Raw genomic sequence first — 25,822 nt, forward strand, 5'->3', positions numbered from 1 at the left:
CAATTAGAGGCAGCTGTCTTTCATTGTCTCTGATTGGGGATCATACTTAGGCAGCCCTTTTTCGCCTCCTTCAGTGTGGATCTTGTCTTTGTTTGAGTGCATGTAGTTGCACCGACAAAGCTTTTCGTTCGTTGTATTGTTTATTGTTTTTCTTGGTGAACATTTAAATAAAATAATGTACGCCTACCACGCTGCACCTTGGTGTCCTTCCGACGACAAACGTTACAGCTGCAGTATATACAGTATGTTGTGTTCACACCCTTAATGCATTATACCGTATATACTGTAAACGTACTACCAACACAACATACACAATTCAAAGATTTTACTGAGTTACAGTTTATAAATCAGTCAATTTAAATAAATTCATTAGGCATTCATCTATGGATTCACATTACTTGTGTAACGGATGTGAAATGGCTAGCTAGTTAGCAGTGGTGCGCGCTAATAGCGTTTCAATCGGTTACGTCACTCGCTTTGAGGCCTTGAAGTAGTGGTTCCCCTTGCTCTTCAAGGGCCGCGGCTTTTTGGGAGCGATGGTTTAACGACGCTTCGTGGGTGACTGTTGTTGATGTGTGCAGAGGGTCCCTGGTTTGCGCCCGTGTCGGGGCGAGGGGACGGTCTAAAGTTAAACTTAAACTTGGAATACTGATTTGCATCTGTTGGTCACCAGACACCTTTAAAAAACAAATGGGCTCACAATGGATCTCATCAACGTATTTTTGTGCATTAAATTGCCATTGATAAAATGCAATTGTGTTCGTTGTCCACAAGCTTACGCCTCCCATACCATAACCCCACCACCAACCATGGGGCACTCGGTTCACAACGTTGACATCAGCAAACCGCTCGCCACACAAAAGCCATACACATGGTCTGCAGTTGTAAGGTCGGTGGATGTTGAGGCGGCTTATGGGAGAGAAAATTAACATTAAATTCTCTGGCAACAAGCTCTGGTTAGACATGCCTGCAGTCGGCATTCCAATTGTATGCTCCCTCAAAACCTGAGACATCTGTGGCATTGTGTTGTGTGACAAAACTGCACATTTTAGATTGGCCTTTTATTGTCCCCAGCAAAAGGTGCACCTGTGTAATAATGATACTGCTGTTTAATCAGCTTCTTGATATGCCACACCTGTCAGGTGGATGGATTGTCTTGGCAAAGGAGGAAATGCTCACCAACAGGGATGTAACAAATGGTGTTACAACATTTGAGAGAAATAATCTTTTTGTGCGTATGGAACATTTCTGAGATGCTTTATTTCAGCTCATGAAACATGGGAACTTTACATGTTGTGTTTATATTTTTGTTCAGTGTATTATATGATGTATATTGATGATGTATTGATGTATTATATGATGACTGTGGTTTTGTCACTCACCGTTGATAATCTCCAATAACGGCGTTAGGGTAATAAGCTCCCACAAAGCAGAACCATTATGTGATAATTCACTAACCTCCCTTGAGACAGTGACGCAGCTGATAATAATATAAAATGTTATGTTTGGCACTGAGAGGATGAACATTTCTCCCCATTCTCTACTCTCGTTGATTGCCTTGTTGCTATGCAGTGTGAATCATTTCCCTAACTACAGAGTTGTATGTAAAAAAAAACAAAGGGTGATCTTAGCTACTTTTATGACCTTACCCTCTGGGCAAAAACTGATTGAATCAACGTTGTTTCCAAGTCATTTCAACCCCCCCAAAAATCTGTGAGGATGTTGAATCAACGTAGAAAACTAATTGTATTGCAAAAAGTCATCAACATAAGGGCATTTCGTCTTTTAAATCCAATGACATTGCGATTTTTTTTGCTGTTGATTTCACGTTAGTTGACAACTCAACCAAATGTAAATCAAAACTAGACGTTGAACTGACGTCTGTGCCCAGTGGGTACCTGTACTGCATGTAAATGGGACTGTGACATCAAGCTGATGTAAAGAATGAACATTCATATTCAATAACCATGTCAATCTTGTCAATGAAAGTGATGAAAGCTAAATTAATTGGCTGGATGTACTGTAAGTGGAGTGTAACGGACAACAGTATGATAGAATAAACGAAAGCAAAGTCATTAGATAACCCAATGCACATTTCTTTCCATCTTTAGCAGAAAGAGAAGCATATTCGTAAGAAAAGCTAATTCCACAGCATTAGCTAAATTTGTGGCATTTTTTATGTTACACAATGGCAGTTCAGGGCTTTGGTTTCCTATATCCAATTCTAAATAGACGCACAGCATTTGAGTGTGGGACTCAGCTTGAAGCCTGTCTTTTTTTTCACTCCTTGCAACCTGCTCAACGTTTGCCAAATCAAATCTTCTCCTTGTTAAAATCTCACACTTCCTCTTCTGAAATCCCCTCAAAGCTGTCTACCGCAGAGCATAATGCCTCGTTAGATCAGAGGCAGAGCTGCCGTCTATATTCCAGACCGAGACATTTCCAAATGCAACAATGGCTTTTACATATAACAATCAGCCCATCCATAAAAATATTGTTGCACTACAAAGCCCCTCACAAAAAGACACCTGCACATTCCCTGCACACATACAGACATACAAAAAAGAAACCTGCACATCCCCCTGCACACATATAGACATACAAAAAGAAACCTGCACATCCCCCTGCACACATATAGACATACAAAAAGACACCTGCACATTCCCCTGCACACATATAGGACATACAAATAGACACCTGCACATTCCCCTACACCACATATAGACATACAAATAGACACCTGCACATCCCCTGCACACATATAGACATACAAAAAGACACCTGCACATTCCCCTGCACACATATAGACATACAAATAGACACCTGCACATCCCCTGCACACATAAGACATACAAAAAGACACCTGCACATTCCCTACACACATATAACATACAAATAGACACCTGCACATCCCCCTGCACACATATAGACATACAAAAAACACCTGCACATCCCCCTGCACACATATAGACATACAAAAGACACCTGCACATCCCCCTGCACACATATAGACATACAAAAAGACACCTGCACATTCCCCTGCACACATACAGACATACAAAAAGAAACCTGCACATCCCCCTGCACACATATAGACATACAAAAAGACACCTGCACATTCCCCTGCACACATATAGACATACAAAAAGACACCTGCACATCCCCCTGCACACATACAGACATACAAAGACACCTGCACATTCCCCTGCACACATACAGACATACAAAAAGAAACCTGCACATCCCCCTGCACACATACAGACATACAAAAAGAAACTGCACATCCCCCTGCACACATATAGACATACAAATAGACACCTGCACATCCCCTGCACACATACAGACATACAAATAGACACCTGCACATTCCCCTGCACACATACAGACATACAAAAAGAAACCTGCACATCCCCTGCACACATATAGACATACAAAAATACACCTGCACATCCCCCTGCACACATATAGACTACAAATAGACACCTGCACATTCCCTGCACACATACAGACATACAAAAAGAAACCTGCACATCCCCCTGCCAACATATAGACATACAAAAAGACACCTGCACATCCCCCTACACTAACATATAGACATACAAATAGACACCTGCAACATCCCCCTGCACACATATAGACATACAAATAGACACCTGCACATCCCCTGGCACACATACAGACATACAAGAAACCTGCACATCCCCCTGCACACATACAGACATACAAAAAGACACCTGCACATTCCCCTGCACACATATAGACATACAAATAGACACCTGCACCATCCCCCTGCACACATATAGACATACAAATAGACAACCTGCACATTCCCTACACACATACATACATACAAAAGACACCTGCACATTCCCCTACACACATATAGACACAAAAAGACACCGCACATTCCCCTGCACACATATAGACATACAAATAGACACCTGCACATCCCCCTACACACATATAGACACAAAAAAAGACACCTGCACATTCCCCTGCAACACATATAGACATACAAATAGACACCTGCACATCCCCTGCACAACATATAGACATACAAATAGACACCTGCACATCCCCCTGCACACATATAGACATACAAATAGACACCTGCACATTCCCCTACATACCATATAGACATACAAAAAGACACCTGCACATTCCCCTACACACATATAGACATACAAAAATAATTGTATAGCCTGTAGTCCGTACACACTTATATGAATTCATTCAAGCACACGCACACACTGATGAGGACAGAAAGAACATTAGTGAGGTGGCAGACACAATCGATGTGTATGTATCCACAGGCCCTCCCTCCCTCTGTGTTGTTTACTGTGTGGGATGTGATCCCCCCCTCCTCCGGTCCCCCTGCTGTGTCTCATTCATTCCCCTCATTAGATATCTCATTATATACCCCCTCTAAAAGCCTCTCTCATTACACTCTTTCCTCTGCAGCAGCAGATCCACTCTGGTGACTCTCTTCTCTAACACAGCTTTCAGGACAAGGGGGACCAGCCAGCAAATAGCCAACAATGTGCTTTGCCTCACAGATACTGTAAATCCCTGCTAAACTTCTTAACCCATCTAAAGGTTCTCGTTGAGCCTTGTTGGAGACAGAGACATTGTATGAATTCCTAAACGCTGTACCCACCTTAGAGGACTAAGAACTTGTTTTATCATCACTATCATGTACATTAAATATCTATCCAAACTATCTAAAAATGCCTATATCAGGCACCGCTTTGCCTGCTGGCTCTTCTGCAGAGGGGGCAGGGAGTGAGGGATGAAGGGAGGGATTGAGGGAACGAAGGAGGACAGAGAAAAGTGTGTCCTCTACGGTGTTCTCTCTCCTCTCTGCAGAGGGTCAAAATGTTTACCAACAAGGCTGCTCAAAGGTACAATCTCCTGTCTGAGCCTCTGGATTGAGCTCTCTCCCCTCTGTTTCCATCTCTCCATCTCTCCCTCCTTCTCTCTCACCTCCACCTCTCTCTCTCCCCCTCAGTTCCTCTCTCCATCTCTCCCTCCTCTCTCCACCTCCACCTCTCTCTCTCCCCTCTGTTCCATCTCTCCATCTCTCTCTCCTTCTCTCTCCACCTCCACCTCTCTCTCTCCCCCTCAGTTTCCTTTCTCTCCATCTCTCCTCCTCTCTCCACCTCTCTCACTCCCCCTCAGTTTCCTTCTCGCCATCTCTCCCTCCTCTCTCCACCTCTCTCCACCTCTCTCTCTCCCCTCTGTTTCCTTCTCTACATCTCTCCCTCCTCTCTCCTCCATCTCAGTTTCCCTCTCTGTTTCTCACGGATTCTCTCTCTGCCTCTCTCCGAGTTGCCTGTTGTGAGAGTGTGTGATTTTCCCTCCTCAATACCAAGGTCAGTTTTAGGTATAATCAGACATAGACAATGCCTGAACTGTTATGGGTGACCTGTCTGAAAGGTCTGGCAGGTCTTGCTTTGAACACAGCGATGTAGTACACTAAGAAAAAAAGGCGCTGTCTAGATCCTAAAAGTCTTCTTTGGCTGCCCCCATAGGAGAACGCTTTTTGGTTCCAGGTAGAACCCTTTTGGTTCCAAGTAAGAGTTCTGTAAGATTATCRTACATGTCCAGAGGAAAACTACAAATAATGCATGCAGGGCAGAATTAGGCCAATATCCACTAATAATAAAAACTCAAAAAAGATCAATTAAGTTTTGGAAACATCTAAAATACAATGACCCCCTCTCATATCATTACCAAGCCCTGCAATGCCAATAGCTGAGCAAAGAAAAGAGTCCCCTCARCCAGCTGGTCCTGGGGCTGAGTTCACAAACTTGTTCTACTAACACACTGAAGCCTCAGGACCAGAAGATCCAATCAATCAGAATAAATCAAATTACAACACAGTCAGAACAAAACTACATTGCTTATTGGGAAACACAAGCACAAAGCAAAATGCAGTGCTATCTGGCCCTAAATCGACAGTACACCGTAGCTAACTATTTGACCATGGTTACTGATCAAAACCTTAGAAAATCCTTGACAAAGTACAGGCTCAGTGAGCACAGCCTTGCCATTGAGAAGGGTAGACACAGGAAAACCTGGCTCCATGTAGAGGAAAGGCCGTGCAACCACTGCACAACAGCAGAACCTGAGACGGAGCTGCATTTCCTGACAAGATGTGAAAAAGATAAAACAATTAGAGAGTGTCATTTCCCCAAATTTGAAACCCTTATTCAAGGTTTCAAAGACCTCTCTGATGAGAGTAGGCTACCCGTCCTGTTGGGGGAGGACYCAGAGAGCTGTGAGAGACAGAGAGAGAGAGAGACAACTACTGTGATTATTATTATTTGACCATGCTGGTCATTTATGAACATTTGAACATCTTGGCCATGTTCTGTTATAATCTCCACCCGCCACAGCCAGAAGAGGACTGGCCACCCCTCATAGCCTGGTTCCTCTCTAGGTTTCTTCCTAGGTTTTGGCCTTTCTAGGGAGTTTTTCCTAGCCACCGTGCTTNCTGGTTCCTCTCTAGGTTTCTTCCTAGGTTTTGGCCTTTCTAGGGAGTTTTTCCTAGCCACCGTGCTTCTACACCTGCATTGCTTGCTGTTAGGGGTTTTAGGCTGGGTTTCTGTACAGCACTTTGAGATATCAGCTGATGTACGAAGGGCTATATAAATTTGATTTGATTTAGTCCAAAGGTTGATGAGTTTAGGCCCTGAATGTTCCACATGCTAACTGATAGTGATTTCATGTTGCAAAGAGAAAGAATAGCAGTAACTACTAACTAATACGTTGTTCAGAGCTCGCTCTCTCTCTCTCTCACAGGGTGTTTGGCTTTCATCCTTTCAACTGGAGAGGTATGACTGGGCAATGTGTGTCCTGAAAAATATGTTTTGTGTATTCTGTCTTGCCCCCAGTAGGGTTACACAAGCCCCTTCCAGCCCTAACTGTGCACATGCACACACACACAACCACCCCGTAGCATGCTAACAGATGTAATCTGGCCACCGATGGGGCTAATGGATTTGTCCTGTTATTGGCCAGGGCTCAGTAACCAGCCCCTGGGGACATATGTGATCCAGGGGAGAATTGATTACCCCTCGCAGTAAAGGGGGTTCTGGGTGGCGCTGTGCTGTAGTTTAGTAACAATGCAAACCTGAACAATTTTTTCCATTGAAGGCTTCTCTCTTCATCTATGAGTGATGACGATTTGATCATCCTGGGGGMGGCTCCTGAGTGGCGCTGCGGTCTAAGGCACTGCATCTCAGTGCAACAGGCGTCACTGCAGTCCCTGGTTCATATCCAGGCTGCATCACATCCGGCTYTGTTTGGGAGTCCTATAGGGRGGCACACAATTGGCCCAGCGCTGTCCGGGTTTGGCCAGAGTAGGCCGTCATTGTAAATAAGATTTTTTTCTTAACTGACTTGCCTAGGTAAATAAAGGTTAAATGAAATAAAATCAATCCTAGATACAGTAACCTAGATACCATTTATCATCCTGGAGTAGGGTTGGGACTTGAGTTTCTTTGTGGTTTCTTCCAACACAATAAGGTAATTATGTCTTTGTACACTCAAGTGCCTCCCATGTGGCACTGCCTTCTCTCGTGCAAAAGATGTCTGGCCCTAATCAAGACGAGTTAGCCACATAGAGAAATGGGATGGGCCATGTGAGCTCTGCCTTTTTGCGCTCTTCTCCCTCTCTGTTTGACAACTGAATTGCTAATGCAGAGATCCTGAGCAATTAAAGAACGCCACTGTTGACAGAAAGGGCCTGGAGATCAAAGAGGGACTAGACAGGGGACGAGATGGAGAGTCTTAGCGACAGACAGACAGACGCTGTTCTAAGAGGGATTCTCTTAGAGCGCACAACAATGCTGACAAGAAAATAAAAAACAGAGTACTGAGAAGATAACGAACAGGGTAAGAGTAACACGGATAAAAAAAATACTGGATATAAAACCTCCCGCTAAATGTTGCATTGTCAGCAGGATCTGGGGACCTCAGAAGATTAGCAAATCACAGGGGCTAGAGCTGTGTGACATTTCCTGCCCCTTATAATGAATCTCCCTTTGTTAGCCGTGCTGAGAGCTGGGTTGAACAAGGTTGAGCAGGGTCGGGATGAAGGCTGGATGGGATTTTTTCCCTGGTTGTTACCCAGGGAGCAGTATGGCTCAGGCTTGGTCCCCTGAGGGCCCTGCGGACCCCTGGACTGGACTGGATAATGAGCTGTTCAGACATCCAGGTCAGTGGACTCACCTCCAAGGTCAGCCCTGGCCCAGACCACTCAGCCCAGACAGCTAGGGAGAACCCTGAGGTGGGTGGTAGTAGAGGTCACACACACAGAAGAACTAGTCCATGCTTTAATCTCAACATTAGCATGTACAGACAGACACACACACACACACACACACACACCACACACACACCACACACACACACACACACAACACACACACACACACACACACACACACACACACACAGACACACACACACACACACACACAGGTTAGCTAACAATGTACAACAATAGAATGCTGTGGCCACATTAGTTTGAAAAATATACATTAGCTCATTGTAAATACCTCTCAAATCACAGTATCATTCATMTCATGATTAGCTGTGTCTCCATACTGTCCATTTAACAGACATCTAAAGTCGATTTACATTTATAAACAAGATGACAGAATCTTGGCAGACCGGTTAGTTAGACAAACAAAATGATCTCAAACAGTTACTGTCCCAAGAAGTAGTTCCCACCTATACACATGTCCTGTCCATTAAGCATCATCATTCACTGTCACTCTTAATGCTGTTTTAATTAAGCACACAGTTAGCCTACACTATGATACACTGTCCTGTGTTGAGCCAAGACTCCCCACTGCTGCAGATGAGTGTTCAGACACATCGTTCCGACAGGAGAAGAGGCTCTAATTACTCCTGGCTAATCATTTGTACCTCTATGTCAAGCCTTCCCCCTTCTGGCCTGCAGAAAGCTCTCCTAACCCCTCCAAGACAGAGAGYCTCAGACATAACTGGATGTCATCACAATGACAAAGAGCGTCCAACAGATCCACATCCCCAAAGTAACACAAAAGCACTCTTCTCCAGGTGAAGTCTGGTTTGTTTCAATAGATGGCGAGAGGTGGAAAAGTTGAAGCCGTTTTGACAGCATGCACAAGCACCCAAGAGAGACCAAACTTAAACTATCCTAACCCCACCCACCAAGAAACACCTACTCAAAATCCCCTGCTGTCGAGACTGTCTTTGGGCGTGTGATAAACAAACAAACAAGAGGGACAGAACTGAATTCAAACTGTTTTTTATCTTTAGTCTGGTAATTCTAGCAGCCTTAGTCAGTGAGAAGAATATTGAACTCCCTGCAATACCATACATTTACATTACATTTAAGTCATTTAGCAGACGCTCTTATCCAGAGCGACTTACATACCAACCATCTAAGCACTCTGAATGCAACAGACCAAATAATCAGCTCTGAAACAGTATTAATGTCAATTAGCAACAAAATCTCAGAGTGCGCACTCTTTGAATAGTCTGTTCATTTGTTTACTGGCAGATTTTGGACAGGTACAMAGTTAATTTATTTATGAATATGCAGAAATGTAATGGGAGTTGAGTTGTAAAAACAATCAATCATAAATAAAAGAAAGATACAATTGTCTGCATAGCTATTATACTGGGCCACTAAATCAGCCTTTGAAAATGTAATGGGCGCACCTCAGCCACGCTCAAGGTCCTAAACGATATCATAACCTCCATCGATAAGAGACAATACTGTGCAGCTGTATTCATAGACCTGGCCAAGGCTTTCGACTCTGTCAATCACCACATTCTTATCGGCAGACTCAACAGCCTTGGTTTCTCAAATGACTGCCTCGCCTGGTTCACCAACTACTTCTCAGACAGAGTTCAGTGTGTCAAATCCGAGGGCCTGTTGTCCGGACCTCTGGCAGTCTCTATGGGGGTGCCACAGGGTTCAATTCTTGGGCCGACTCTTTTCTCTGTATACATCAATGATGTTGCTCTTGCTGCTGGTGATTCTCTGATCCACCTCTATGCAGACGATACCATTCTGTATACTTCTGGCCCTTCTTTGGACACTGTGTTAACTAACCTCCAGACGAGCTTCAACGCCATACAACTCTCCTTCCGTGGCCTCCAACCGCTCTTAAAGCGGTTCCTTCCTTCACATTAAGCATCTCCAATCCAAAATTAAATCTAGAATCGGCTTCCTGTTTCGCAACAAATGTAACGGGTGTCGTCGTCGGATGAAGAGGAATCGGACCAAAGCGCAGCGTGGTAAGTGTTCATGACTTTTTATTTAAACTGAACACTAAACAAAAATAACAAAGTGAATAACCGAAACCGAAACAGTCCTGTCAGGTGCAAAACACTAAACAGAAAACAACTACCCACAAAAACCATGTGGGAAAACGCTACATAAGTATGGTTCCCAATCAGAGACAACGATAGTCAGCTGTTCCTGATTGAGAACCATACCCGGCCAAAACAAAGAAATACAAAAACATAGAAAAAAGAACATAGAATGCCCAACCAAATCACACCCTGACCAAACCAAAATAGAGACATAAAAAGCTCTCTACGGTCAGGGCGTGACAACAAAMCATCCTTCACTCATGCTGCCAAACATACCTTTGTAAAACTGACTATTCTACCGATCCTTGACTTCGGCGATGTAATTTACAAAATAGCCTCCAACACTCTACTCAGCAAATTGGATGCAGTCTATCACAGTGCCATCCGTTTTGTCAAAGCCCCATATACTACCCACCACTGCGACCTGTATGCTCTCGTTGGCTGGCCCTCGCTTCATATTCGTCGCCAAACCCACTGGCTCCAGGTAATCTATAAGCTTTTGGAAGGTAATGCCCCGCCTTATCTCAGCTCACTGGTCACCATAGCAGCACCCATCCGTAGCATGCGCTCCAGCAGGTATATTTCACTGGTCACCCCCAAAGCCAATTCCTCTTTGGTCGCCTTTCCTTCCAGTGCTCTGCTGCCAATGACTGGAATGAATTGCAAAAATCACTGAAGCTGGAGACTCATATCTCCCTCACTAACTCTAAGCACCAGCTGTTAGAGCAGCTCAGAGATCACTGCACCTGTACATAGCCCATCTTGAAAATAGCCCATCCAACTACCTCATCCCCATACTGTTCTTTTTGTTGTAGTTGCTCGTTTGCACCCCAGTATCTCTACTTGCACATTCATCTTCTGCACATCTATCACTCCAGTGTTTAATTGCTAAATTGTAATTATTTCACCACTATGGCCTATTTATTGCCTTACCTCCCTTATCTTACCTCATTTGCACACACTGTATATAGACTTTTTTTATATTGTGTTATTGACTGTATGTTTGTTTTATTCCATGTGTAACTCTGTGTTGTTGTATGTGTCGCACTGCTTTGCTTTATCTTGGCCAGGTCGCAGTTGTATATGAGAACTTATTCTCAACTAGCCTACCTGGTTAAATAAAGTTGAAATAAAATAAATAAGCCTTTGTGGAAGTGTTAACTTGCTTTTGGCAATAGTTCATGATGCCGAGTCCTAGATTAATTTAGGATGTTAATAACTACAGTAACTAACTTCTGCACAAGTCATGCATTTATATCAATCGGGCATTTACACAGTTTGAGTACCTTGTGCGTATCTCAAATTCGCATTCAACCTATTGTGACCAAGGAGGAAGAGTTCACAGAACTAGAAAGTACAGTGCAGTAAGTGATTGGTAAGTAAGAGATTGTGAAAAGTCATGATCATGACACTCCAATGTTCATATCAACTATTTAAGAACTTGAGCTCCCTAAATCAATACCACTGATTGCATACTTTCCTCTTCAGCGAGGAAAGATATTCCAGAAACTAATGTCTGAAGGGTCCCTGTTTAGAAACCACTCGGGGACTCTGTGGCTCAATAGCCAATCAGCTGAGAACTCTCCATAACAGCATTAACCACAATACACCATTAAGGAACTCTGAAGTCAAGTTGAACAATCAGACCTGTCCCTGACTAAAGCCTGCTGCTGGAGCCAAATCAAAAGGTTGGCAGAAAAGGCTCCTGAGGCAGCAATGAATAAAACAAACAAGTTGCTAACACAATTTCTCTGCACAGTAAACAAAGAAATGCTCCGGTAAATTGGAACTATTAAGAGGTGCAAGGTAATTATTCTGATCAATAGCAAAAGAGACACATCAACATTTAACAGACAGAACTCCTATTTTGCTGTCCAGTTCATCTCAATTCACAGCAATTCATCTAATCTCCAAGTGCCCTCTCCTGTTCTCCCCATCTAAAGGGCTTTCATATCCAGCCCTCTCCTGTTCTCACCATCTAAAGGGCTTTCATATCCAGCCCTCTCACCGTTCTCTTTCTCCCTCCTTCTCCACGTCATCCTCCTCCTCCTTGACCACCTACTCCTTCCCATCCTCCTCTTGCTCCTATGCTTCCCCTTCTCCTCTACCTCCTCCAATGGAGGCCTCCACAAGTCTGGTTCATCCTTAGGAGCAATCTCCAAACACCTGAAGGCACCCCCTTCATCTGTACAAACAATAGTACGCAAGTATAAACACCATGGGACGACGTAGKAATCATACCGCTCAGGAAGGAGACGCGTTCTGTCTCCTAGAGATTAACGTACTTTGGTGSGAAAGGTGCAAATCACTCCCAGAACAACAGCAAAGGACCTTGTAAAGATGCCGGAGGAAACAGGTACAAAAGTATCTATATCCACAGTAAAACGAGTCCTATATCGACAACACCTGAAAGGCCGCTCAGCAAGTAAGAAGCCACTGCTCCAAAACCGCCATAAAAAAGCCAGACTAAGTTTTGCAACTGCACATGGGGATAAAGATCGTACTTTTTGGAGAAATGTCCTCTGGTCTGATGAAACAAAAATGAAACTGTTTGGCCATAATGACCATCGTTATGTTTGGGAGGAAAAAGGGGGAGGCTTGCAAGCCAAAGAACACCATCCCAGCCGTGAAGCACGGGGGTGGCGGCATCATGTTGTGGGGGGGCTTTTCTGCAGGAGGGACTGGTGCACTTCACAAAATAGATGGCATAATGTGGGAGAACAATTATGTGGATATATTGAAGCAACATKTCAAGACATCAGTCAGGAAGTTAAAGCTTTCACAAATGGGTCTTCTAAATGGATAATGACCCCAAGCATACTTCCAAAGTTGTAGCAAAATGGCTTAAGGACATCAAAGTCAAGGTATTGGAGTGACCATCACAAAGCCCTGACCTCAATCCTATAGAACATTTGTGGGCAGAACTGAAAAAGCGTGTGCGAGCAAGYAGGCCTACAAACCTGACTCAGTTACACCAGCTCTGTCAGGAGGAATGGGACAAAATTCACCCAACTTATTGTGGGAAGCTTTTGGAAGCTATCGAAACATTGACCCAATTTAACAATTTAAATCAATGTACCAAACACTAATTCAGTTGATGTAAACTTCTGACCCACTGGAATGTGATGAAAGAAATAAAGCTGAAAATAAATAATTTCTACTACTTATTCTGACATTCACATTCTTAAAATAAAGTGGTGATCCTAACTGACCTAAGACATGAGTTTATTACTAGGAATTATATGTCAGAATTATAAAATGTGAAAACTTTTATAAAGCTTCTGCAGTCTCTCCTCCTCAGGACAGAGAGCATGATCGGACAGATGCAGATATTATAAGAGTTCATTATTAATGAAAAACAACAAAAAACAAAATAACCACTTCAAGTAATACAATAAACCCACAAACCGTGACTACAACCCGAAAACGTACCATGTGTGGGCCCAAGAGCGAACAAAAATTGTCAGGAAACAATAACACCCACCAAAAACTCAAGTGAAACCAGCCTCATGCCTTAAGTATGATCTCAATCAAGGGACAACGATTGAGCAGCTGGCTCTGATTGACGAATCATCATACCTAGACCGAACACAAAAATCCCAAACTATAGATAATCACAAACCTAGAACGCAAACCCACCCAACTCACGCCCTGACACAACAAAACAAATACAAAATACAAAGAAAACAGTCAACGTGACAGTTTAAAACTTCTTATGCATCTTCTCAGTGCCCGTTGATCGGAACGAGACCGACTTATACAGACACCATTCGAAGTGCAGTGCTGCCAGAATATTCCAAAAAAAAATCTCTCTAATAAAATTCTCAGACATCTAGTTTTATATCATTTAAAGTAATCTTGTTGTTAATACTTCAACCAAAGTGTCGATTCAATAGCTTTTCAGCGAAGATCAAACACTATCTTAGTTAACAAACAATAAGCATACCATTTTTTCGCAGCTAAATTATAGCTTCACAAAACAGAATGAGATAAATGATACTAACCTTGATTATTTATCAGTATGCACTCATTAGCTCATGTTAACAATAATGCATGTTATTTGTTTATTAAATACCATATTTATATAAAAAATCTTGCAGTAATTAATTAGGGACCTAATCTTAAGTGACAAAAACGGTACCTGCAACGTTGACTCATTACATGACATAGCTCCGATGATCAATCAATCCTATAATGATAATACAAGTTATCACTTGAATATAGTATACTACCTCTCTAATGCAACCGCTGTGTGCAACTTTCAAAAAAAACTTTACGGAAAAGAAATGCACGCTATAATCTGAACGGCTCAAAAGTAGCATACCACAGCTGCAAAGATGGCGTCAACATAAACACGAAAATACATGATAATATCCTCATACTTGTGATGATCTACATCAGAAAGCACACCGGAATCCCAGGTCACAATAAATGGTTGTTTTGTTCGAAAAAATCGTTATTATGTCCAATGTTAGTGCGTTTGGTAAACAGTCCAAACCTATTCTGGTCAGCTTTATACGACAAAAACTTCAAAATGATATTACCGGTCGAAGAAACATTTCAACTAAGTACTGAATCAATCAATGTTTTAACATATAGCTTCAATAAAGTTCCAACCAGTATTCGTTCTTGTCTGCTTGATGCAATGGAACTGTAGGTGATTTCCATGAAAAAAAAAGCATGATCAGAAATGGCTGCTTTTGACACCTGACTGATCTCTTGCTATACATTCTCTCCCAAACGATCATAGAAGTCTCATTGGAATTTCTATTGATGGTTGACATCTAGTGGAACCCCTAGGCAGTGCAACATCATTCATAACTCAAGTGGATTTCTTAAGGGACTCTGGTGAATACATACAGGCTCAGATTTCTGACTTCCTGTTTTGATTTCAACTCAGGATTTTGCCTGCCAATATGAGTTCTGTTAATCTCACAGACATAATTCAAACAGTTTTAGAAACTTTAGAGTGTTTTCTATCCAATACTAATAATAATATGCAAATATTAGGAACTATGACTGAGGAGCAGGCCGTTTGATATGGGCACCTTTCATCCAAGCTACTCAATACTGCCCCTTCAGCCATAAGAAGTTTTAAAAGTATTTGGCTAAGGTGTATGTAAACTTCCGACTTCAACTATATATCCCAGACTCTGACATTGCTTGTTCTGGTATTTCTTAATGTCTATCGTTTTACTTTCTAGATAATGTGCGTATTGTTTTGTATTGCTAGGTATTATTACTGCATTGTTAGAGCTAGAAACACAAACATTTCGCTGCACCTGCGATAACATCTGCAAATCTGTGTACGCGACCAATAAACTTMGACTTTGATTAGATTTTCCTCCCCTCTCCATACTCCACCAATGTGGTCTTCCATCTCCACACAGCCTGCGAGACACTCCCTGTGTGGCTCAGGTCTCAGGACACATTAATGCACTGGCCTTTCCCTTAATAACTGATGATCAGCTTTCCAATGACTTTATAATCTCTCTCTTAGGCCAGCTCCTCTATCACCAGGGCTAATGGTGCCTCCCCCCTCTGTCGCTCCCCTCTGTCTCTACCCCCCTCTGTCTCTACCCCTCTCTGTCTCCACTTCTCCCTCTGTCTCTATCCCCACCTTTGTCCTCTGGACCCAAAGCCATTAAAGATGATATCGGCCGGGGCCACAACCTATGCTTCCTGCCTCCTCCTCAGTCAGTATGGCTACCTTTAATATGATGATATGGTATGTTGGGAGAACCTACGGCTGATGAACACAGTGCAATCTAAAGGGTAGCAAGACTGTTACAGTAAGACTATAAGAGTAAAAATATTACCAGGGATGCAGTTGAGGGTAAATGCTAGTCCCCACCCACCCGTCATCTTGACAGGTGTTGAGAGTTTACTTGTTCTACTACTACATCCCTGAACACAACACTGCACCTAGTACAAGGGTAAAAGCKTTGGTTTCATCATAACATTTGGATTTTCTACTGTACTTTGCATTACATTTTCATGTTTTTCTTTTTCAGGTAAAGGATAGCCCCAAGATGGAAAACCACACAGGTGTGTATACTGAGGGAAATGAATAACACTCCAAAACCCAACATCACACATTTGTAGATCAAAACCTGGAAGACCTGTGTGGATGGGGGAGGAGAGGGTCCTCTGGTCAGGATAGAAAGAGATGTCAATTAGACTTCCAACACTCCTACCTGACCGTGAATCTTTTAAGGACCCAACCTTGATTTCTTTATAGGACATCTTATTACCACGAGAGCTCAAGGAGATATTTCCTTTCTTAAATTGAAAGCAGGACGATCTGTCCCCCCAAAAAATAACACACTTAAAAGTATAATAAATAGAAAGACAAATGGCCAAAGAMGAGCCCAAATAATGACTTATTTAGAAATGAAAATTTATACCTTTCCTCTCGCCCCAAGAAAGAGACACAGATAGAGGGGGCAGGGAGAAAAATTGAGGTAATTCTCCAAACGAATCATTTCCAAACCTGTGAACGTCGCCCACCCTGCTTTGAGGGACTCTTGGGATGCACAATCTCCAAAMCTCCATCTAATTGTCATTCTATTTCTGTCCATTCTCCCTCCTCCCTATTTTGTAGGCCATCCCATCTTTATCTAACAGATTGAGCAGTGATAGAGAGGTGGTTAACCTCCAATGAAGGATTATTTGGCCAATGAAACGACTAGGAGGAATTTAGCCCTCCCTCACACTCCTTGAAATTAAAAGTCGAACATTGCAATCATCTGCCTCTCGATGGACATCCCACTATCTCATCCGTCTGAAGCCATGTGGAAAAGTCGATTCAGTTTGTTTGTGTTCCCATGAGAGGAGAGATAAGGAAACTAAATGTCCCCATTCTGTTGYTGGCTGAAGAGGAACATAGGCCTCTATCTATATCAAAGGAGGCTGGTGGGAGGAGCTATGGGAGGACAGGCTCATTATGATAGCTCTATCTCAATATGATAGAGTCAAACGTGGTTTCCATATGTTTGATGTGTTTGATACCGTTCAATTAATTCCATTCCAGCCATTACATCGAGGCCATCCTTTCATAGRTCCTCCCACAAGCTCCTCTATTTTCTATAATACTATGTTATCTAAAGGCCTCGTAACCCCAGTATCAGACTTCAGGATAAGACGAAAGGCTGACCAAGCTTTGGTCTGTACGGCTACCCCCATCATAATCATATACAGTYCCTCATATTTGTTGAGGAAATTGAGTCATTAGGAGAAACATGGATAATCACACCATCATCTTAAAACTAGCTGCTTGATGTATTTACAGTTCTTGTTCATCACTAAAGTTTTCTTCAATACAGTATATGATTCTTCAGACTGTGGGTTGGTGCTGGAAACATGGATTTACCATAGAAGAAAAGTAACAAAGCTGCCATTCTGTCTTTACTGAGGTACTGTAATAGACAGATGGCTGAGAACTATTACTAATTCCTGTGAAGCTGGGCTTTAAAAACAACAAGCTGAAAGGGTACGTGCCAGTGAGTATAGAGAGAGGGAAATATCGCCTCAGACCTTCTGTTGAAGACAGTTTCAGTGGAGAATTAGAATCAACARTTAGACAAGAGATTGAAGCCTCAATCAAGTGTTTAACCAGAATATGCAACATTATTCAATAAACAACATGGAGACAAGTGYGGAGAGAAAAGACTCAAGTCTCCTTTAAATGAATGGAGATAATCAGCTACTGTACTGCCTGACTCGCAGGTCAGAAAAATGACTTAAAAATAATCCACTAAAACTTCCGATCCTAAAGAGCCAAGCACAAAAACAACTTCTTGCCAATCACCCAACTTGTTCAAACGAGCTCGAGAACGACTTGTCTTTTAGGTGTCTTTTTAAGTCTGGAACTTCCCGTCACCCCACACCCCCAACCGTCCAATCAAAGATCTCAGAGGACTTTCATCAACAAAGATGTTACATAGGTGTTAAGACATCTCAGCGTCTCGTCCTGTCCGTCTCTGGTTAATGGCCCTGGCTGACAAGGCTCTACAGCGGGAGATGGAATTAATTGGCTTTTTTTGGGAGAAGACACACAGTCATTGCGCACGCTCATGCTTAATTGCATGCACGCACACGCGAATGTGCACACACATACATGACTTATAGGGCTGGTTGCTGCTTGTGCAGTGCATTTAACTGGTGCTGAACATTTCAAAGGAAATCCTAATAAAAATGTACAAAGTGTCTAAAGGTCTACAATTCACTCCAAATACACACATCTTCTAATCTAGACGATTCACTATTAGAAAACTGTTTTTTTTATTCCCCATGGAAAGTAGCTCATCTTTAATAAGACATACGCAACACTCTTACGTTATTAGCATTACACATGGTGAAACAATTTGCCCGCAATGGAACAGAAATTGGACAYTGAAAGAAGCATAAACCAAAAAGAGATATGACCAGAAGAACAGCTTACCCAAACGGCCAGCAATACACTGAAACACAGTCAATTGAGTTTCACTATTTCCCTTTGAAAGGCCAAAAATCACATATCCACCATCAGCTTCCCTCTCTTCTGATCCAGGCTGCAATGTCTTGCAGATGTGAATGGAATAAACCTGTTGTTTTGACTTCAGCTCTTTGGCAAAATATAAAATGTTCTATTTTCTTCATATGTCTCGCTGTATCTCTCCCAGGAGGAGAACCGCAGGACATTACTATTATGAACATTGTGTTTCTTTGGAAACTCCACTCGACTGGTGTCGGATGCTTTGACCAATGACTGTTTGAGACATGAGCAACATTTAGATATATACTGAGTGTACAAAACATGAGGAACACCTTCCTAATATTGAGTTGCACCCCCTTTTGCCCTCAGAACAGCCTCAATTTGTCGGGGATGGAATCTACAAGGTGTAGAAAGCGTTCCACAGGGATGCTGGTACATGTCGACTCCAATGCTTCCCACAGTTGTGTCAAGTTGGATGGTGGACCATTCTTGAAACACACAGGAAACTGTTGAGTGTGGAAAACCCAGTAGCTTTACAGTTCTTGACACACTCAATCCATGTCTCAATTGTCTCAAGGCTTAAAAATCCTTCTTTAACCTGACTCCTCCCCTTCATCTACACTGATTGAWGTGGATTTAACAGGTGACATCAATAAGGGATCCTAGCTTTCACCTGGATTCACCTGGTCAGTCTACGTCATGGAAATAGCAGGTGTTCCTAATGTATTGTGCACTCAGTGATACACGGTAGACAATCCTGCTCTGCCAGCCTGGTCTCATACACTAGACGTAACACAGTAAATGTAAATCCTAGACACTCAGGTTAGTATGATATGTTACGTTTGGTATGGATACATAAAACAGAGGTTTACTTAAAGGCAAAAGCTAAAGTAGGGTGGTTCATGGTTGTCTGTTTGATTCTCATCACGGACAACTTTAGCATTTTAGCTAATTAGKAACTTTGCAACTACTTAGCATGTTAGTTAACCCTTCCCCTAACCCTGACCTGAACCCTTTAACCTAACCCTAACCTTAAACCTTAACCCTAACCTTAACCCTAACCCCTAGCCTAGCTAACATTAGGCACCTAGCTAACATTAGCATTAGCCACCTAGCCACCTAGCTAATGTTAGCCACAACAAATTTACAATTGGCTCATTCACCCCCCTCCTCTCCCCTGTAACTATTCCCCAGGTCGTTGCTGTAAATGAGAGCGTGTTCTCAGTCAACTTACCTGGTAAAATAACGGATAAATAAAAAAATAAAAAAATGGAATTCGTAATGTATCATACGTTTTGCAAATTTGTAACATATTGTACAAATTGCAGATTATAACAAATACGAATTGTAATTCGTAACATATCATATGAAATGGATGATGGACATCCACAAATTAATACATACCATACAAAACGTAACATATCATACTAATTGTCACTCACTGAGTCCAGGTTGACTCTGCTCAAATTCTCCTCATGGAGAAAAGGGCTGAGGCAGAAGGGAGAGGACCAAACACTGAAAACACTATTGATATTCACACAGCAGCCTAGCTGGGAAGCAGTGAAAAGGTTAATAGAGTGCACATAATCTATTCTCTTCAAAGATTACAGTTAAATTACCCCTGATGCTCTGATAAACGATTCAAGTTAATAGGCAAATTAACAGAAATTGAATGGGAGCAGGCATTTGCTCTCCTGTTACTACTGCATAACGACCAGCGGAGCAAATATCAGTATCATCTCCCAATTCCAACACTCAGTTGGATGACACAGTACATTTTTGACCTGTGGTTAGTCTACGGTGCACCCTGACCCCAGATACATCCACAATGTGATTCCAACTAATTCCATCTCATTGCAACTGAAATCTAAGACATGCAAACAAGCTTAACCATTCGCCCAGTAAAGCTCCTGCTGATAGTTTTGAACAAGCAGCTCTATGGCGGTCAGAGCCATTAGCCACCAGCTAGTGCAGGGGAGAGAAGACGCCCAAGAAGACTGAGACACCATTTGGGCCAGTTTCATAATTGAACCTGTGTCACCTAAGCTAACATCCTCCAAGTCTAAAGACATCTATGAATCTCCACAACTGAGCAGGGAATCACACAGCGCACCAGTCTCCAGTTCACAGAATCTCATCTAAGGAGCATCAGAATTGGGTCTGAGAGAAACAGGATATGGAGGAAACAATGTGGTAAATATAGCTATGGGGAATTGGCTTTAGCCTCTTTAATATCAGTGCAGATGAAAGGGAGGAGACAAGCCACTTCACACTATTGACATGCCCCCAGAGTATCTGATGCAGCAAGCGCTGATCTGGAGACAGTTGCTAAAGAGCTTGATTTATTGCCTTTGCAGAAACACAACAACAAGTCGCAAATATAAACCAGGGAAATGATATCTCATATCACACTCTCCATTAGAATAAAGTCCATGGGGAAACACTAAACAGTTTACAAAGTATTCACTCTCCCTGTGGTTGGCCAATCTAATAGGAAGCAACGTGTTTTACACCTGGTACAGCATGGTACCGTAGACTCTAACCATTAAAATCGTCACACTTTATTAACAGGATACATGGCCACACTGTCCAACACTGACCGGTTAATGGAGAGATCGATGCACTGACATAGAGCCTTTTTCAACAGTACTACTGTACATCTCCTGCTCTGCATAATGTTCATTAAAAACCACATAATCAATGAGCACACATCAAGTGTCGCCCTGAGGAGTAGCATGGGCTAGGGTCTGGGAGGGAGGTGCGGTGGAGACAGGAGAGACGGCCAGTTGGCTAACTCTATTGTATCGGCATCTTGAGTGATTCATCACAATATCCATGGGTCTCTGTTTATATGTTTTTCAATGAACCACCGTTGTCAGGGCCTGTATTGACCCTGTTATGAGGGCGTGAGTGAAGTAGACGTATCAAGGACATCAAATGTGCTTACTTTACAGGCTTTTAATAGGCCACTTCTCGCCAGCCCTGCAGACTATGCACCTTGGCAAAGGACCACAACATCACAGAGCGACGACTGAGGCAGCACATCCCCAAAGAGCTCTCCCTCCATAATGTCTGCTCTGTGCTATTATCGTCCTTATCATTTAAAAATGTGCAGAGCAAAGACATGAAAAAAAAAGAGCCGTGTTTGTAAACTCAGAAGAAACATTCTCTCACTGTCAACTGGGTTTATTTTCAGCAAACTTAACATAAGTAAATATTTGTGTGAACATTACAAGATTCAACAACTGAGACATAAACTGAACAAGTTCCACAGACATGTGACTAACAGAAATGGAATAATGTGTCCCTGAACAAAGGGGGGGTCAAAATCAAAAGTAACAGTCAGTATCTGGTGTGGCCACCAGCTGCATTAAGTACTGCAGTGCATCTCCTCAGACTGCACCAGATTTGCAGATTCTTGCTGTGAGATGTTACCCCACTCTTCCACCAAGGCACCTGCAGTTCCGCGGGGGAATGGCCCTAGCCCTCACCCTCCGATCCAACAGGTCCCAGATGTGCTCAATGCGATTGAGACCCAGGCTCCTCGCTCGCCATGGCAGAACCATGACATTCCTGTCTTGCAGGAAATCACGCACAGAACGAGCAGTATGGCTGGTGGCATTGTCATGCTGGAGGGTCATGTCAGGATGAGCCTGCAGGAAGGGTATCACATGAGGGAGGATGTCGTCCCTGTAATGCACAGTGTTGAGATTGCCTGCAATGACAACAAGCTCAGTCCGATGATGCTGTGACACACCACCCCAGACCATGACTGACCCTCCACCTCCAAATCAATCCAACTCGGGCAGTTGTTGTTGCCATCCTGTACCTGTCCCGCAGGTGTGATGTTCAGATGTACCAATCCTGTGCAGGTGTTGTTACACGTGGTCTGCTACTGCGAGGACGATCAGCTGTCTGTCCTGTCTCCCTGTGACGCTGTCTTAGGCGTCTCACAGTACGGACATTGCAATTTATTGCCCTGGCCACATCTGCAGTCCTCATGCCTCCTTGCAGCATGCCTAAGGCACGTTCACGCAGATGAGCAGGGATCCTGGGCATCTTTCTTTTGGTGTTTTTCAGAGTCAGTAGAAAGGCCTCTTTAGTGTCCTAAGTTTTCATAATTGTGACCTTAATTGCCTACCGTCTGTAAACTGTTAGTGTCTTAACGACCGTTCGACAGGTGCATGTTCATTAATTGTTTATGGTTCATTGAACAAGCAGTGTTTAAACCCTTTACAATGAAGATCTGTGATGTTATTTTGGATTTTTACGAATTATCTTTGAAAGACAGGGTCCTGAAAAAGGGACATTTCTWTTTTTGCTGAGTTTATCTATTGATTAAAGTCAGCAACTGAAGGAGTTTGTGAATAATAACAAGCAGCGACTGACGCAAAGGAGACATAATTGTACTCAGATTCCTGACTTTGAAAGTATGGAAGACCTTGATACTGAGTAGAACGGCAGATAGAGTTTTGATGCATTCTGCAGGAGATGCCATTACTCAAATGGTGACAGCAGGAGTGAAGACATCATTGCTGTCATAATGGACTCTGTCAGCCCCGAGTGCCAGCGATTCTATTACTCAGTCCTATCTATCTATCTTTCTGGCAGGAAGGAACACATGCTGCCTAAAGAACATAAATAAATCAATAGACGAGACAATAGAAGATGTTTCAAGATTTCACCGCATCATAGGCTACACACTGTCATGGTGTGAATGAGTTTTGACGGCAATGATCCTCCTCATGTATTTGATAGATTGAGAAGAGATAGCTTGATCTTAATGGAATCATTCTTGACACTTCTCAAAAGGATTTGCTCTAGTCGATCTGCACTGAAAGTACTCAGAAATTGAAATATGGCTAATTTGAGTACACAGGTAAAAATATTTTTGCAAAAGACTTGAAAAAGGGGTTTCGTCCTACTCACCATATTATTGATCTTGATGTGTTGATGGATCAATAACATAATCACCAGGGGCGTATTCATTACGCAGATTCGGTTGCAAAACCTTTCTTTGTAAATGGAAGCAAATGGAGCGAAACGGGAAGGGACCTAACTGAATTTGTCCAATATAAACTCTTGTCGTTTGGTTCTTAAACCCTAAACAAATCAAATCAAATTTTATTTGTCACATACACATGGTTAGCAGATGTTAACGCGAGTGTAGCGAAATGCTTGTGCTTCTAGTTCCGACAATGCAGTAATAACCAACGAGAAATCTAACCTAACAATTTCAAACAACTACCTTATACACACAAGTGAAAAGGGATGAAGAATATGTACATAAAAATATATGAATGAGTGATGGTACAGAACGGCATAGGCAAGATGCAGTAGATGGTATCGAGTACAGTATATACATATGAGATGAGTAATGTAGGGTATGTAAACATATAAAAGTGGCATTGTTTAAAGTGGCTAGTGATACATGTATTACATAAAGATGGCAAGATGCAGTAGATGGTATAGAGTACAGTATATACATATGAGATGAGTAATGTTGGGTATGTAAACATTATATTAAGTGGTATTGTTTAAAGTGGCTAGTGATACATATTTTACATCAATTTTTCCATTATTAAAGTGGCTGGAGTTGAGTCAGTATGTTGGCAGCAGCCACTCAATGTTAGTGGTGGCTGTTAAACAGTCTGATGGCCTTGAGATAGAAGCTGTTTTTCAGTATCTCGGTCCCTGCTTTGATGCACCTGTAAAGATCTCGCCTTCTGGATGATAGCGGGGTGAACAGGCAGTGGCTCGGGTGGTTGTTGTCCTTGATGATCTTTATGGCCTTCCTGTGACGTCGGGTGGTGTAGGTGTCCTGGAGGGCAGGTAGTTTGCCCCCGGTGAGGCGTTGTGCAGACCTCACTACCCTCTGGAGAGCCTTACGGTTGTGGGCGGAGCAGTTGCCGTACCAGGCGGTGATACAGCCCGACAGGATGCTCTCGATTGTGCATCTGTAAAAGTTTGTGAGAGCTTTTGGTGACAAGCCGAATTTCTTCAGCCTCCTGAGGTTGAAGAGGAGCTGCTGCGCCTTCTTCACCATGCTGTCTGTGTGGGTGGACCAATTCAGTTTGTCCGTGATGTGTACGCCGAGGAACTTAAAACTTACTACCCTCTCCCCTACTGTCCCGTCAATGTGGATGGGGGGTGCTCCCTCTGCTGTTTCCTGAAGTCCACGACCATCTCCTTTGTTTTGTTGACGTTGAGTGTAAGGTTATTTTCCTGACACCACACTCCAAGGGCCCTCACCTCCTCCCTGTAGGCCATCTCGTCGTTGTTGGTAATCAAGCCTACCACTGTAGTGTCGTCGGCATACTTGATGATTGAGTTTCCTTAATGAATACACCCCCTGTTTTGCAACAGAAACCGTTTACTCCAAACGGAAAAACATTTTACAACAAAAACAATAGTTTCTATTTGACAAAGTCAGGTACAGTAGGTCCCTCCCTGTATCTTTCAGTTTGCTTCCGTTTAGTTCCTAGTGAATAAACCCTGTTTCAAAATCAAGACCACCACACTTTAAAGCACTCCCCCTTGTGAAGAAATATATCCACCCCCAAATGTTACATCTACACTTAGTGGTCGTTGACCCTACAATATGAAACAGTTCTCGAGTCAAACCCTCTATTTGATCAGGGCTAAAAGTTCGAACTCACATCTAAACGTGGGCACAGTTTGTACATCATCAAACCACTAGTGGAATGGAATCTGCTGAAGAACATGCTGAATCGATTCCATAGACCAGGGAGGAGGGGCAGCTGCCTGACAACTCGCTGCTCTATCGATCGCTGTCATCCTGGAGAAGAAACGTCAGTTTGGCCGTAGAGATGTGGATGGGTAGCCAGGCAACAGGGGTAGTTCAGTGGTCCATTGGTTTGGTGTTTACCTGTAGATAGGTCATGCTAAAAGAGCATTAGGAGGATATGTGTTGAATAGGAGACAGCTCATTGTGGATTCAACTCAGGT

General features: G+C 42.8%; 1 protein-coding gene across 1 annotated transcript in view; it reads right to left on the bottom strand.

Moving 5' to 3' along the window:
• LOC112068600 (protein FAM180A) overlaps positions 1-23,904 on the bottom strand; it is a 44,869-nt gene extending 20,965 nt beyond the window's left edge. Inside the window, exon 1 of the mRNA XM_024135775.2 lies at positions 23,783-23,904. The gene's annotated coding sequence lies outside the window, so the exon portion shown is untranslated. The remainder of the gene's footprint in view (positions 1-23,782) is intronic.
• Between the last annotated feature and the right edge of the window lie 1,918 nt (positions 23,905-25,822).

The sequence above is a fragment of the Salvelinus sp. IW2-2015 genome, unplaced genomic scaffold (genome assembly GCF_002910315.2).
Source record: "Salvelinus sp. IW2-2015 unplaced genomic scaffold, ASM291031v2 Un_scaffold591, whole genome shotgun sequence".
NCBI lineage: Eukaryota > Metazoa > Chordata > Actinopteri > Salmoniformes > Salmonidae > Salvelinus > Salvelinus sp. IW2-2015.